This window comes from Suncus etruscus, chromosome 1 (assembly GCF_024139225.1).
Source record: "Suncus etruscus isolate mSunEtr1 chromosome 1, mSunEtr1.pri.cur, whole genome shotgun sequence".
Taxonomy (NCBI): Eukaryota; Metazoa; Chordata; class Mammalia; order Eulipotyphla; family Soricidae; genus Suncus; species Suncus etruscus.
This window is the reverse complement of record NC_064848.1, coordinates 122,689,922-122,705,118: the sequence shown is the minus strand read 5'-3', so window position 1 is coordinate 122,705,118 and position 15,197 is coordinate 122,689,922. Positions and strand designations below refer to the sequence as shown.

The window sequence follows — 15,197 nt, the reverse complement described above, 5'->3', positions numbered from 1 at the left end:
CATGGGAAAATTTAGGAGAATACTTAATAGATACTATTAATTGTATCAGTAAAAATGAAAAGTGAAGCAAATATTATTTATTTATCACCTCAATAGCAAGATTAAAGATACATAATGTGTATGTGTTACTATAAATATGATGCATTTTTCATATTACACAGAAAATAAATTTTTAATATGAATACTACCTCAGGTTAGATTAAACTTTCATGAAAATGGTCATTGGAATGTTGCACTGGTGAAGGATTTTATAAAATTAAAAAAATAAAAAAAAAAGAAAAGAAAAGATAAGGCCTCCCAATTCTTACCACAAACTCTGTTCTTTACATTGACTGTATTGAAAGAGGAGGTACAGTAAATGCAGCCCATATATACCTCAACCCAGGCCCTTTGCCTGTTCTGTATTATGAATTTGGAGAAAAAATGTAGGGCAATGGGCAAAAAAGAAAGCACAGTGGGTAGGATGAATCCCCAAGATCCCTGGTCCCCTGAGCCTTCCAGGAGCTATTTCTGAGGGGAGAGCCAGGATTAACCCCCTGAGAACCACATTGTGACCCTCCCAATAAAGGAAAGAGGAGGGTGGAGCATATTCTACTTTTAATTCTTTCATTTAATACCTCATTATTCTCTAGGTCTAGGACATTTATAATTATTTATTGAAAATTCTCAAAATTTTGGTTCAGGGACCTAAGATAAAATTTTTATATATTCAAAGTAGAATGATGACATTCTCACATTTAACATAAAAATTTAGGTAATTTACATATCCTTTGCTCCCATCTGTAAATCCTATGTTTTTTATCACAAGTAAGGAGCTTCTGATGATAAACATTAATATAAGATACAATTGAGTCTACTAAATAATATAACAATGCTTTTGGCTTTGTCATTATATTAAATATTATAAAGTGTTCTACCTTGCATGACAAATTTAGATCAAGAGTCTTATATTGTTGAAAAGGCCTTACGTATTTATCATAGTATTTTGAACTTTGTCAAGCACTGTAAAAGTCATGTACATAATTTTAGAAACTGATCATTCTACTTTCCATGGAATACACGACACGTATCTTAAAATTTTTCCTTCAGGGGCCAAAAAAATAGTAAATATGGTAGGTATGGTGTTGCACAGTGCTGACCTTGGTTTGATCTTTAGAGCCCATATAAGTTTTTCAAAGAAGCTAGGGTGAACCTTGAACACAGTCAAGAGTAAACCCTGGACACTGCTTCGTATATTCCAAATGCCTTATCCCAAATTTAAAATTCCTTTTTTTCTCTTTATTTTTTGGTTTTTGGGTCACACCCGGCTGTGCTCAGGGGTTACTCCTGGCTCTATACTCAGAAATCGCTCCTGACAGGCACAGGGGACCATATGGGATGCCGGGATTCAAACTGCTGTCCTTCTGCATGAAAGGCAAATGCCTTACTTCCTTGCTATCTCTACAGCCCCAAAATTTCTTTTATCTGCAAAGTTTCTATTTTCACTGATTTAACCATGTATGTGCTATTGTTCTATTGGTAAATTTGAACATTTTTCTCTTTTTTGAGGAGTGGATGCTATTTGGATCACCTTACCCACTGTACTATATATCACTTCAGGACCCGTTAATTTTAAGAAGAAAAACCTTTTTAAAGGGTGTCTTCTAAAGACCTGTATCTGAAAAAAGAAATATAAATAGCTTTTTTTTTTAAGTACTAAGTATTGATATTAGTCTAAAAGAAATGACATAATAAGGGGCTGAGTTATAGTACAGTGGTAGGGCCTTTGCCTTGCACACTGTTAACCCAGGACAGACCTGGGTTCTAAACCTGGAGTCCCAGATGGTCTCCCAAGCCAGGAGTGATTTCTGAGTGCGTAGCAGGAGTAATCTCTGAGCGTCATAGGGTGTGGCCCAAAAACAGAAGAAGAAGAAGAAGAAGAAGAAGAAGAAGAAGAAGAAGAAGAAGAAGAAGAAGAAGAAGAAGAAGAAGAAGAAGAACAAGAACAAGAACAAGAAGAAGAGCAAGAAGAAGAAGAACAACAAGAAGAAGAACAAGAAGAAGAACAAGAACAAGAAGAACAAGAACAAGAAGGAGAGGAGGAAGAAGAGGAGGAAGAAGAGGAAGAAGAAGAGGAACAAGAAGAAGAGGAGGAAGAAGAGGAATAAGAAGAAGAAGAGGAAGAAGAAGGGGAAGAAGAAGAAGGAGGAGAAGATGGAGGAGGAGGAGGAGGAGAAGAAGAAGAAGAAGAAGGAGGAGGAGGAGGAGGAGGAGGAAGAAGAAGAAGAAGAAGAAGAAGAAGAAGAAGAAGAAGAAGAAGAAGAAGAAGAAGAAGAAGAAGAAGAAAAGAAATGACATAATAAGTTCTCACAGTTCCGAAAAAAGAGTATGGTAAAATTTCTTAGGGACAAAGAGGGCAGAGTAAGATAATCTTTTTTTATACAAAGAAAACATTAAGTGTGTTACTAAAAGATCCCTATTAAAAGACTTTTAGAAGACTTATTGGAAATTACCTAGACATTTCTACGATGTTTATCAAACAGATAAAGGATGATTAAAGGAGTAAATCTGAAATAAAGCAATTCTTAACCTGCCCCTAAAATTCATCAAATAAAATAAGACCCATTTGGACCCGGAGGAACCACGGTTCTATGCCCCAGCATCCCATATGGTCACCCAGGCCAGGAGCAATTTCTGAGTGCATAGCCAGGAGTAACCCCTGAGTGTCACCGGGTGTAGCTGAAAAAACAAACAAAAAGAAACAAACAAAAAAAACCAAAACATCAAAAAACACAAAAATAATACCCATTTTTACTAACAATAATTTGTACAACAAAATAAATCAACAAAGAATGCTACAACTAAAAGCTGCTATATGATATATGAATAATATTGAACTGAATATAAGAGAGTTGAGCTCAAGACTTAGCTCTTACTAAATGATAGATTACCTCATTATTTAGGTTGTAGTATGCTTAGGTATAAATTGAGGAAACTAATGTAGATGGTTGCTAAATATCCTAAAGTGATATTACTCTATAATGCTACTAAATTTTCTGTCATTTTTTGTTAAAAATGTTTCTAATCTCTAGAAAAAAATCCATGAAATATAAAGAATGGTGACTGTGATTCTTTTTAACTGGAGTATAAGTACTTGAGTCTATGGCTGACAGATTAAAGGATATTGTCACTATATTGATATAATGACTTTTGCAACATAAATAATATAGTAATAATATAAGTAATGATATAATAATAGAGTCACTTTTGGAACATAATCAACATGGAAATGCTTAGTCAGTAGATCTGACAGTATATCCTAGTTTGATCATCTCATCAAGACTTTCATCTGTATCCTTGTTTAAGATAGACTATTGCAGGCTACTTATTTTTATTTATTTGGGGGGGGGTCCACACTGGTAACGTTTAATTTACTTCTAGCTCTATGCTCAAGAACCACTCTTTGCATTACTGGGACGGGGGCATATTCAATACTGGGGTCCAATCCAAGTTCTAGCTGTATAAAAGGCAATTCCCTGTTCTACCTGCTATATTATTTCTAAGACCTTATTTGAGGGTATTTTTTGATGTGTTTAAAGTGTAAATTTTATTTTTTTAATAATAATAATTACTTTATTTAAATACTGTGATTACAAAATACTTTATGATTGAGTTTCAGTCACTTCACTGTGCATGTTTCCCACCACCAATATTCCCAGATTACTTCCCACACTCCTCTCTTCCCTCCCTGCTTGCCTCTTGGCAGACATTTTACTTCTCTCTCTCTCTCTCTCTCTCTCTCTCTCTCTCTCTCTCTCTCTCTCTCTCTCTCTCTCTCTCTCTCTCTCTCTCTCTCTCTCTCTCTCTCTCTCTCTCTTTTCATTCTTCCCTTTTAAACACTGTGGCATGCACTACTGTCAACAAAGCGGTATGTATCATGTATATCATTTTACCTCTTTTTAGCACCCTGGTTTTGTTCAAAGTGATCAGTTCCAACTTTCATTGTCCGAGTGGTACCTTCTCTACCCTAAGTGCATTGATCCCCTATTTGTGTGTGTCAAGCTTTCTACCACGACCTGACCCTCATTTCTATTGTCTCTGGCTATTATTGCCATAGATCTTTTTTTGTTTGTTTGTTTTTTGGGCCACACCCTGTGACACTCAGGGATTACTCCTGGCTATGTGCTCAGAAATCGCTTCCTGCTCAGTGAACCATATGGGACTCTAGGGATAGAACCAGGGTCCGTCCTGGATCTGCCTCGTGTAAGGCAAATGCCCTACCGCTGTGCTATCGCTCTGGCCCCTATTACCATATATGTTTTCTTTTATCCCACAAATGACTGAAATTATTCTATGTCTATCCCACTCCATTCACTCATTCCACTCAGTATTATAATCTACACATATATCCAAGCAAATTTTATTATTTCATTTTTACTATCAGCTGCATAGAATTCCATTGTTTAATTGTATCACAGTTTCTTAGTTACTTATCTATTCCCAGGTACTTAGGTTGCATTCAGATTCTGGTTATTATAAATAATGCAGCAATGAAATAGAAATGCAGAGTGCTTTATTGCATGATATTCTAAGGTTCCTAGAGTCCCTAGGAATGATATTTCTGGGTTATACGGAAGTTCAATTTCTAGTCTTTTTTCAGAATATCCATAATGTTTTTTCAAAAGTTTGACCCAGTCTATATTCCCTTCTGCAGTTAATGAGAGTTCCGTTTCTTCCCACACCTATGCCACCACTGGTTATTATTGTTCTTTGTGAAGTGTGCCAGTTTCTCTAGTGTGAGATGATATCTCATCTTTGTTTTGATTTGCATCTCCCTGATTACTAGAGCTGTGGAGCATATTTTTCTTTGCGTTTTGGCCATCTGTATTTCTTCTTTGAGGAAATGTCTGTTTGTTTCTTCTGCCCATTGTTGAATGGGGTTAAATTTTTTTTTTTGGTAAGTTTTATCAGAATTTGTATATTTTACATATTAACCCCTTGATAGGTGATGGGTAAATAAGTTTTTTCTATTTGTGGACAGCCTTTGTATCTTAGTCCTTTGAGATGCAGAAGCTTCTCAGTTTAATTAGTCTCATTTGTTTGTCTTTGTTTCCACATGCTTGGCTGTACTAAAGGTGCTTTTAGTCTCAGTATCGTGAAGTGTTCTGCTTAAGTTTTCTTCTATGTATCTTATGGTTTCAGATTTGATATCAAGATATTCATTTTAATTTGACCTTTGTGCATGGTATTAAATAGAAGTCTGAATTCATTTTTTTTTTGCCTGTAGTTGACCAGTTTTCCCAGAATCAAATGTTGAAGATTTCCTGCTACACTTTTTATTTCTTGCTCATTTATCAAACATTTTTTATCAAGAATTATCACAAATTAATTTATATTAATTAATTAAACCTATGATCCATGTCTCACTATTTAAGTCTATTCTATTGATCTGAGAATTTGTCTTATTCCAATACCATGCTGTTTTAATGACTACTCCTTCTAGCACTGTTTAAAGTTGGGAACATTGATTCCTCCCCTTTTTTGTTGTTATTAAGGATTGCTTTAGCTATTTGTAGACTATATTGTTTCAAATGAATTTCAAGAGTGTTTGATTCATTTCTTTGAAAAATGTCATAGATATTCTCATAGGGATTGCATTAAATCTATAAAATGCTTTAAGATTTATTACCATTTTAATTGTGTTTATCATCCCAATCCAAGAAAAATGTATATTTCTCCATTTCTTTGTGTGCTTTTTTATTTCTTGAAGTAGCATTTCATAGTTTTCTTTGTATAGCTACTTAACCTCTTTAGTTAAATTGGCTCCAAGGTTTTTGAAGTTTAGTTGCATGACTATTAATGAAATTTTTTTAATATATTTTTCTCTCTTTTGTTATTTGTATATAGCAATGGTCTGAATTTTGTGTATTAATTTTGTAGCCTGTCACTTTATTATACAATTTGATTGTTTCTATAAACTTTTTTGTAGAAACTTTAGGATATTGTAGATACAGTTTCATGTCATCTCCCAACAGTGAGAGTTTGACTTCTTCTTTTTCTATGGATGCACTTGATTTTTTTTTCTTGCTTAATTGCTATGGCAAGTACTTCCAGTACTATAAGAATAGTAGTGGTGTGAAGGGGCAATCTTGTCATGTTCAAGATCTTAGAGGAAAGGCTTTAGTATTCCCTACTTAGTATAATGCTTGCAATGGGTTTGTGGTAAACAGTTTTGAAAATATTAAGAAAAGTTCCTTCAATTCTCATCTTGTTGAGAGTTTTCATCATGAACAGGTCAAATGCTTTTCCTATATCTATTGATATTCTCATATGTTTTTTTTTTTTTTTTGCTTATATGGTATATTATATTGTTTTATTTATGTATGTTAAACCACCCTTACATCTCTGGAAAGAATCCTACTTGGTCATGGTGTAAAACTTCTTGATGAGTTATTAGGTTCTATTTTCTAGTATTTTGTTGAGGAGCTTTGCAACTGTGTTTATCAAGTATAACAGCCTATAATTACTTTTCTTTTGTGGTGTCTCTTTATCCTTTTGGTATTAAGGTGATGTTAACTTACTATAATTGTTTGAGAGAGTTTCTGTTTCTTCAATTTTAATTTCAAGGCTTAAAAAGGATTGGCAGTGGGTACTCTAAAAATTTTAAAGAATTCAATAGTGAATACATCTGGGCCTGGATTTTAGTTTTAGGGAATTCAGGCTATTTAAAATAATATTTTCTAAATTTTTATTACAGATAAAATACCCCCTATGCTAATGAGAAACATGCAATTGTAATTAACTTTTAAAAATTGATTTGTTTCTTTACCTGTATAAAAATAATTTTAACTTGTTATTTACATTGCAGCAGAGATTTAAATGCTTAGATATTTTAATTTATTTATTTATTTATTTTTGGTTTTTGGGCCACACCCGGTAACGCTCAGGGGTTACTCCTGGCTATGTGCTCAGAAGTTGCTCCTGGCTTGGGGGACCATATGGGACACACTGGGGGATCGAACCGCGGTCCGTCCAAGGCTAGCACAGGCAAGGCAGGCACCTTACCTTTAGCGCCACCGCCCGGCCCCTAATTTAATATTTTTGATTGACCCTTTAACAATAAAATTTATGTAATATAAATATAGTGGGCACTTAAATGAAATATATATGAAAAAACATGCGTTTTGTAAATTCACATATAGTCTCTGAATAAGGTGTAAATGCACATAAGGATAAGTAAATATTAAAGTTTTCATCTCTGCTATCTTTTTTGTCTTTTTACAATCTATCTGTTCTCTTTTTTTCCTGCTGTATATAGCTTACTCCATGCTCTAGGAGTCTAACCAGAAAGAATTGTAATAGTCCTTGTTGGGCAAATGAAAAAAAGAGTAAATTCTTTGAGTTTTGGCACTTTTTGGAAGGGTCATTTTTAATTGGACTATGCCTGTTAATGATAGATCATTGTTCCCTGTGCAACCAGCAAACATTCTACAACACACTTTATTTTCAAGTCATGACTGCTTCTGTCCCTTATCTCTTGGTAAATAATGATACATATTATCTCTGATGTAAATTATCTTCAGTTCAGTTTATTGCACTAACTTGAGGTTTTTTTATGCAGCTATACTTTATTATAGACCTGTTAATAAGGCCTCCTAAATTGTCATATTTGGGGCATTTCATCTTTTACTGTGAATGGAAATCCTAAGTGATGTAGTTTCTCATATTTAAGATATGACTCTGGGAATTGGGGAGGAACTTTTGATCAATAAAAGAAAATCTAATGTGAGGAAATAAGTTGCACTTTGTAAGAGTTCTACATCTGCTTTTAAAAAGTCATATTGAATATACCAAAATAAAAGGTAAAATATTGTAAATGCAATGTTAAAATTGAGTTAGCAGTAGATATTATGAGAAAAAGGAATGTTGATTCAATCTATGATATGGGGGAAGAAACAAAGCAATGTGAATTTTAAGTGAACACAAACACTAATCATAATACTGAGTCTGGTAATGTTTCTTTACATGCTCAGGAGACCTGATCTGTTATATCACATTCATCTGGGGCCAACTCATTAACAGAATAATGTAGCCAAGTTGGAAAAAGTTCTTAGAAGAGTAACAAAATGATAAAAAGCACTGGAGGATTGACATGTGAGTCAAGATTAAAGATGAAATCACTCTGCTTCAGTTAAGTCGTGACTAAGGGGGAGCATGTCAACCGGCTACAATTATGTGCAGGTTATAAACTTCAGAAGACTGTGATTACTGCAAATTAAGGGAGTAGTGCTCTGTGTAAAGAGACAAATTAAAATGGGAAAAGTTTATCTCAAATAACAGAATCAATTTCTAATGTAGGTCTATTTTCTGTCTCACAAAATGAAGTGTAACATTCTACAGCCTTTGGAAAAGACAAAAATGATTCAGATTACAAAGCATAGCTTAATATTTTATGCATGAAATCTGGAGAGTATATCTGCCTATTTATCTATCCAATTCTATCTTAGCTATTCACAAGTAATTATTACAACTATCACCAGAGGGTTTCTGCTAGTTGGTAGACAAACGCATATCATTTAACTGTTAACATTTATTAAACAATTAAGGAACTGCGGGTTAGGAACTGAGCAACAATAACATATAAAGGTAGTTTTCCAAATTCTATAGTTTGTAAAAAGTCTACTACCCAATAATTATTGGCAGAATCAGGATACCAATCTAGGTATCTTTGTTTTAAATCTTTCTACTTCCCCAACCCAAAGTCAAAGACAATAGAATCAAGAGACCCAAACTACAACAAGCTATACACAAAAGAGACCTGTTAGAATAGCAGTTCAGGGGGCTAAGTGTAAAATTATAGGATGCATGCTGGGAACAGTGGCAGAGGCAGGACAACACTGGTGGTGGGAATTGCCCAAATTCACTCTCACTATATACCTTAAATATATATAACTGTGAAAGACTTGTAATTCACAGTGGTTCAATAAAAATTAAAAAAAATCTTCCCACTTCTTATGATAGTAGAGATAATAGTGGAGAGATTCCAACAGTAATCCCTCTTTATATAAACTACTTTTATATACCATTGTACTTAAGAATTATAATTTTTGTTATATTTGTATGATTGAATGGACTAGAGTGCTAATTATAAGAAGTGTTTCATTACTAATGTCTTTGAATATCCAATGACATAATTTATACACCCTGGTATTTGGCTACTCATTACTCATGATTTATGATCATTAAGATCGCAAAAGATAGCCACTTCTTGAATAATTCACCTGGTCACCATGAATTCAATTATGTGGATGAGGCAAAGGATTGATAATTCTATTTAGTTATCATATACAATCCTCATTTTTAATTTTGAAACCAACTCTGTATAAAATTAAAATTCTCTAATAAGTCATATTTATAAATTGCTATTTTAATAAACCTCTTCAATTTTTTTTAAACAATTACCTTTTATATTTTAGTCCAGTTGAAATATATAAAAAGTAAGTCTATTTATTTATTTGATTTTTGGGTCACATCTAGCTGCACTCAGCGGTTACTCCTGGCTCTGTGCTCAGAAATTGCTTCTGGCAGGCTCTGGAGACCATATGGGATGCAGGGATTCTAACCATTGTCTGCCCTGGGTCGGCAAGGCGGTAGCCCTACCACTGTGCTACCCCTCCGCCCCTAAAAGCAAATCTTGGTCATGGCTAATATAGCACAAAGACCATAAAGTAAAATTGATGAATCTTTATAATCCTTAACCTCTGTGGTTAAAGATTGCCACTGTTAACAGTTTCTTTTATGTCTTTCTTCGAATTTTCTATGACCATTCTATGTGACTTTTTTCCCCACTTAACTTTTTATTAGTTTTCTTTTAATATTAGTATATAATATCATCCTTTTTAGCCACTATGAAACATTCCTGTATATGTTTTTAGAATAATTTACACACTTATTTAGTTTTTAGAGTTTTAAAATTTATAATCCTGGAACCAGAAACATAGCACAGCAGTAGGGTGCTTGCCTTGCAAATGGCAAAAAAAGGATGGACCTGGTTCATTTCTTGGCATCTTATATGGTCCCCCAAGCCTGCCAGGAGCGATTTCTGAATAACCCCTGAACGCCGCCAAGTGTGGCCTTTCCAAAAAAATATGTATAATTCTGGGACCAGAGTGGTGGCACAGCAGTAGGAAGTTTGCCTTGCACGCGGCTGACCTAGGACGAACCGTGGTTCGATTCCCTGATGTCCCATGTGGTCCCCAATCCAGGAGCAATTTCTGAGTGCACAGGCAGGAGTAACCCCTGTGTATCACCAGGTGTGGCCCCCAAAATTTATAATTCTTTTACGAACACATATCTATATGTATCTTTGTATTCCAACGCTATAGGGAACTTTTCTGCTGGAACATTTATGAATAGAAATATATCTGAAATTTTATCGGTTTCACCCAATTACTCTCTGCAAAGAGCTTTATATTAACATGAACATATTAGTATAAACAAATGACTCACTCTTATGAACTCCAATATGCTATGGTATTAAAACTGCTTTGTGGAATTGAAATAGTAAAGATGGAGTAAGAAATGGCTGCATGTGGGGGTTTCCAGGCAGAGTGCTGATTGCTCTACCTGCAGAGTCTCCACCCGGCTGTGCTCCTTCTGAGGAAACTGAGGACCTGAAGGGAGCCCTGTCCTACTCTTCTCTGTCTTTCCTGAACTCTGGAAGCTCTCCTCAGAGCCCTGGGAAGCGAACCCCAAAAAAACTACATTCGGAAGCTAGCCAGCGAGCCAGTGAGTGAGTAAGAAATGGCTGCATGTGGGGGTTTCCAGGCGGAGTGCTGATTGCTCTACCTGCAGAGTCTCCACCCGGCTGTGCTTCTTCTGAGGAAACTGAGGACCTGAAGGGAGCCCTGTCCTACTCTTCTCTGTCTTTCCTGAACTCTGGAAGCTCTCCTCAGAGCCCTGGGAAGCGAACTCCAAAAAAACTGAAGCTACCCAGCAAGTGAGTGAGTAAGAAATGGCTGGATGTGGGGGTTTCCAGGCAGAGTGCTGATTGCTCTACCTGCAGAGTCTCCACCCGGCTGTGCTCCTTCTGAGGAAACTGAGGACCTGAAGGGAGCCCTGTCCTACTCTTCTCTGTCTTTCCTGAACTCTGGAAGCTCACCTCAGAGCCCTGGGAAGCAAACCCCCAAAAACTGAAGCTACCCAGCAACTCTCCTCAGAATCTTGGGAAGCGACCCCAAAAATACAGCATTCTGAAGCTGCCAAGCAAGCGAGTGAAAACTACGCCTGTCCAGTGGGGCCCGACTGTGAAAAACTGTGAGTGCTGCATGTGTGTGTCTCTCTACTATCCTGCTGTGTGAACCTCCTGAGAGTGGGCTGAAAAGAGGTTCCAGAAGGCACTTAGCTCCACTTCGCTACGCAGCCGTGCGCTCTTTCTAAAAAAATAACACCATCACAAGAAGAAAAAAAAAAACACTAAGAACTGTGTTGGATCACAGAAGCAAGAACTTCTCTCCAGACTATCTTCTCTGCTGCGTGCTTGGGCCTAAGATTTGATCCTGTGTGAGGCTTCATCCACGGAGGACTCCCCTACCTTGGAGGCAAGCAGGCCCATCTAGAAAGGGCGGAGCCAGAGAAGTGTGCTGCCTGCATCATATAACCAATGAATACCACCACAACACGTAGAAAAACCCACAATACAAGTGTGACAATGGGGAAACAATGCAGGCCAGCATCAGACATAGAGAATGAAGATGACAATTCTGATGACCAGTTAATGACCAACCAACTAATCAACCTCTCAGATAAGGACTTTAGAGTAGCAATATGGAAGATGCTCGAAGACCTCCAAAAAACCATGGATAGAGTGGAACAGAACACTAATAATAATCAAGAAAATATGAAGACAGAAATCACAAAACTCCAAACTGAAATAACATGTCAACTAACAGGCCTAAAAAAAATCAGTAAACGAAGTGAATGACAAAATGGATAAGCTCTGGGACAGGGTATCAGAAGCTGAGAATAGACTTGGTGCTGTGGAAGATGAGATACATAACAATTCCATACAGCAGGAGAGATTGGAAAAAAAACTTAAAGCAAATGAACAGACAATGGAAAAATTAGTCAAAGAATGGGAACAGATGAAAATAGAAGTCTATGATAAGATCAACAGAAACAACTTAAGAATCATTGGAGTCCCAGAGACCCAGGAAGAAAATTTCCAGGAAGAATCAACGGTCAAGAAATCATTAAAGAGAAACTTCCAGAGCTAAAGAATATATGTGATCAAATCCTGCATGCCCGAAGACTACCAACCAAAAGAGACCCCAGAAAAACCACCCCAAGACACATCCTAGTCACAATGATGAATCCCACAGTTAGAGACAGAATTCTGAAAACAGCAAGATCAAAAGGGGAAATTACATTCAAGCAAGCATCCTTGAGATTTACAGCAGACCTGTCACCAGAAACACTCAATGCCAGAAAGCAGTGGTGGGATATTGTGACAAGACTGAATGAAATGAATGCTTCACCTAGAATACTGTACCCAGCAAAACTCACTTTCCGGTTTGACGGAAGAATACATGGTTTCACAGACAAAAACAGCTCAGAAACTTTATAGACTCAAAACCAGTCTTAAGAGAAAAACTGAAAGACCTAATTTAAAACAAGACTAACCAAAAGACACACCAAATTTCGATATAAAGATGGCATTAAATCCTAGGACAATTCTTTCTCTCAACGTCAATGGACTAAATGCACCAGTTAAGAGACACAGAGTGGCTAAATGGATCAATAAACTCAATCCAACCTTCCGCTGCCTACAAGAAACGCACCTGAATAGTCAGAACAAACATAGACTCAAAATAAAAGGCTGGAGAAAAATTATCCAAGCAAACAACACCCATAAAAAAGCTGGAGTGGCCATACTAATATCAGATAATGCAAACTTTATACTCAGGAAGGTTGTAAGGGACAAAGATGGACATTTTATATTAATCAAGGGGTATGTAGAGCAGGAAGAAATAACTCTCCTAAATATATATGCACCAAATGAGGGGCCAGCAAAATATTTAAAACAACTGTTGACAAATCTGAAAAACAATATCAATAACAACACAATAATTGTGGGGGAATTTAACACTGCTTTGTCAACATTGGATAGGTTAACCAGACTGAAACCCAACAAGAATATACTAGACCTGAGGAGAGAAATGGAAGAAAGAGGCCTAGTGGATATATATATATATATAGGACACTCCATCCCCAGAAACCTGGATACACATTCTTCTCCAATGTACATGGGACATTCTCCAGGATAGACTACATGCTGGCACATAAAACATACCTCCATAAGATCAAGAGGATAGAAATTTTGCAGACTACCTTCACTGACCACAAGGCTCTGAAATTATTTGTGAATTCCAAAGGGACTCAGAAGAAAAACTTTAACACCTGGAAGTTAAACAACCTCATACTCAATAACCAGTGGGTCCGAGATGAAATCAAGAAGGAAATCAAAAGGTTCCTGGAAACAAATGACAAAAAAGACACAAACTATCAGAACTTATGGGACACAGCAAAAGCAGTACTGAGAGGAAAATTTATAGCTTTGCAAGCACACATCAGGAAGGAAGAAGGAGCTTACCTGAGTAGCTTAATGACACAGCTAATAGAACTAGAAAGTACTCAACAAAAGGACCCAAAAATAGGAAGACAGAAGGAAATAACAAAGCTGAGAGCAGAAATCAACGCAGTGGAAACCCAAAAAACAGTCCAAAATATCAACGAAAGCAGAAGTTGGTTCATTGAAAAAATAAACAAGATTGATAGACCACTGGCAAACCTAACAAAGAAAGAGAGAGAGAGAAACTTGATAACTCGTATTAGGAATGAAAAAGGAGAGATAACTACTGATATGACAGAGATTCAAAGGGTAATCAGAAACTACTTTGAAAAACTCTACGCCACTAAAAATGAGAACCTGGAAGAAATGGATAATTTCTTGGACTCTTATAATCTTCCACGGTTGAAAGAAGAGGATGTAGCATATCTAAACACCCCCATCACCATTGATGAAATAAAAATGGTAATCAAAAGTCTGCCCAAAAACAAAAGCCCAGGCCCAGATGGATTCACTAATGAATTCTATCAAACTTTCCAAGAGGAACTACTACCAATCCTGGCAAGACTCTTTCATGAAATTGGACAAGTGGAAACACTCCCAAATATCTTTTATGAAGCCAACATCACCTTGATACCTAAACCAGACAGAGATGCTATGAAAAAAGAAAATTACAGACCAATATCGCTGATGAATGCAGATGCAAAGATCCTCAACAAAATCCTGGCAAATAGGATTCAATACCTCATTAAGAAGATCATCCACTACGATCAAGTAGGTTTCATCCCAGGAATACAAGGATGGTTTAACATCCATAAGTCTATCAACATAATACACAACATCAACAACAAGAAAAATAAAAACCACATGATCATATCAATAGATGCAGAGAAAGCATTTGATAAGGTCCAACACCCATTCTTGATCAAAACTCTCAGCAAGAAGGGAATGGAAGGAACCTTTCTCAATATAGTTAAGGCCATCTACCACAAGCCAGTGGCAAATATTATCCTCAATGGAGAAAAACTAAAAGCCTTCCCTCTAAATTCTGGCAGAAGACAAGGCTGTCCTCTCTCACCACTCCTATTTAACATAGCACTGGAAGTACTTGCTATAGCGATTAGGCAAGAAAAAGATATCAAGGGAATCCAGATAGGAAAGGAAGAAGTCAAGCTCTCACTGTTTGCAGATGACATGATGCTCTACTTAGAAAACCCTAAAGACTCTACCAAAAAGCTTCTAGAAACAATAGACTCATATAGCAAGGTGGCAGGCTACAAAATCAACGCACAAAAATCAATGGCCTTTCTATACACCAATAGTAATAAGGAAGAAATGGACATTAAGAAAACAACCCCATTCACAATAGTGCCACACAAACTCAAATATCTTGGAATCAACTTGACTAAAAATGTGAAGGACCTATACAAAGAAAACTATAAAACTCTGCTCCAAGAAATAAGAGAGGACACGCGGAAATGGAAACACATACCCTGCTCATGGATTGGCAGGATTAACATCATCAAAATGGCAATACTCCCCAAGGCATTATACAGATTCAACGCTATCCCTCTAAAGATACCCATGACAT

General features: G+C 36.4%; 1 non-coding gene across 1 annotated transcript; it reads left to right on the top strand.

Annotated features, from left to right (window-relative positions):
• The first annotated feature begins 291 nt into the window (after positions 1–291).
• Positions 292–424, top strand: LOC126032451 (small nucleolar RNA SNORA51). The gene has a single exon (XR_007503870.1). It is a non-coding gene; the product is annotated as a small nucleolar RNA SNORA51 (small nucleolar RNA).
• The last annotated feature ends 14,773 nt before the right edge of the window (positions 425–15,197 follow it).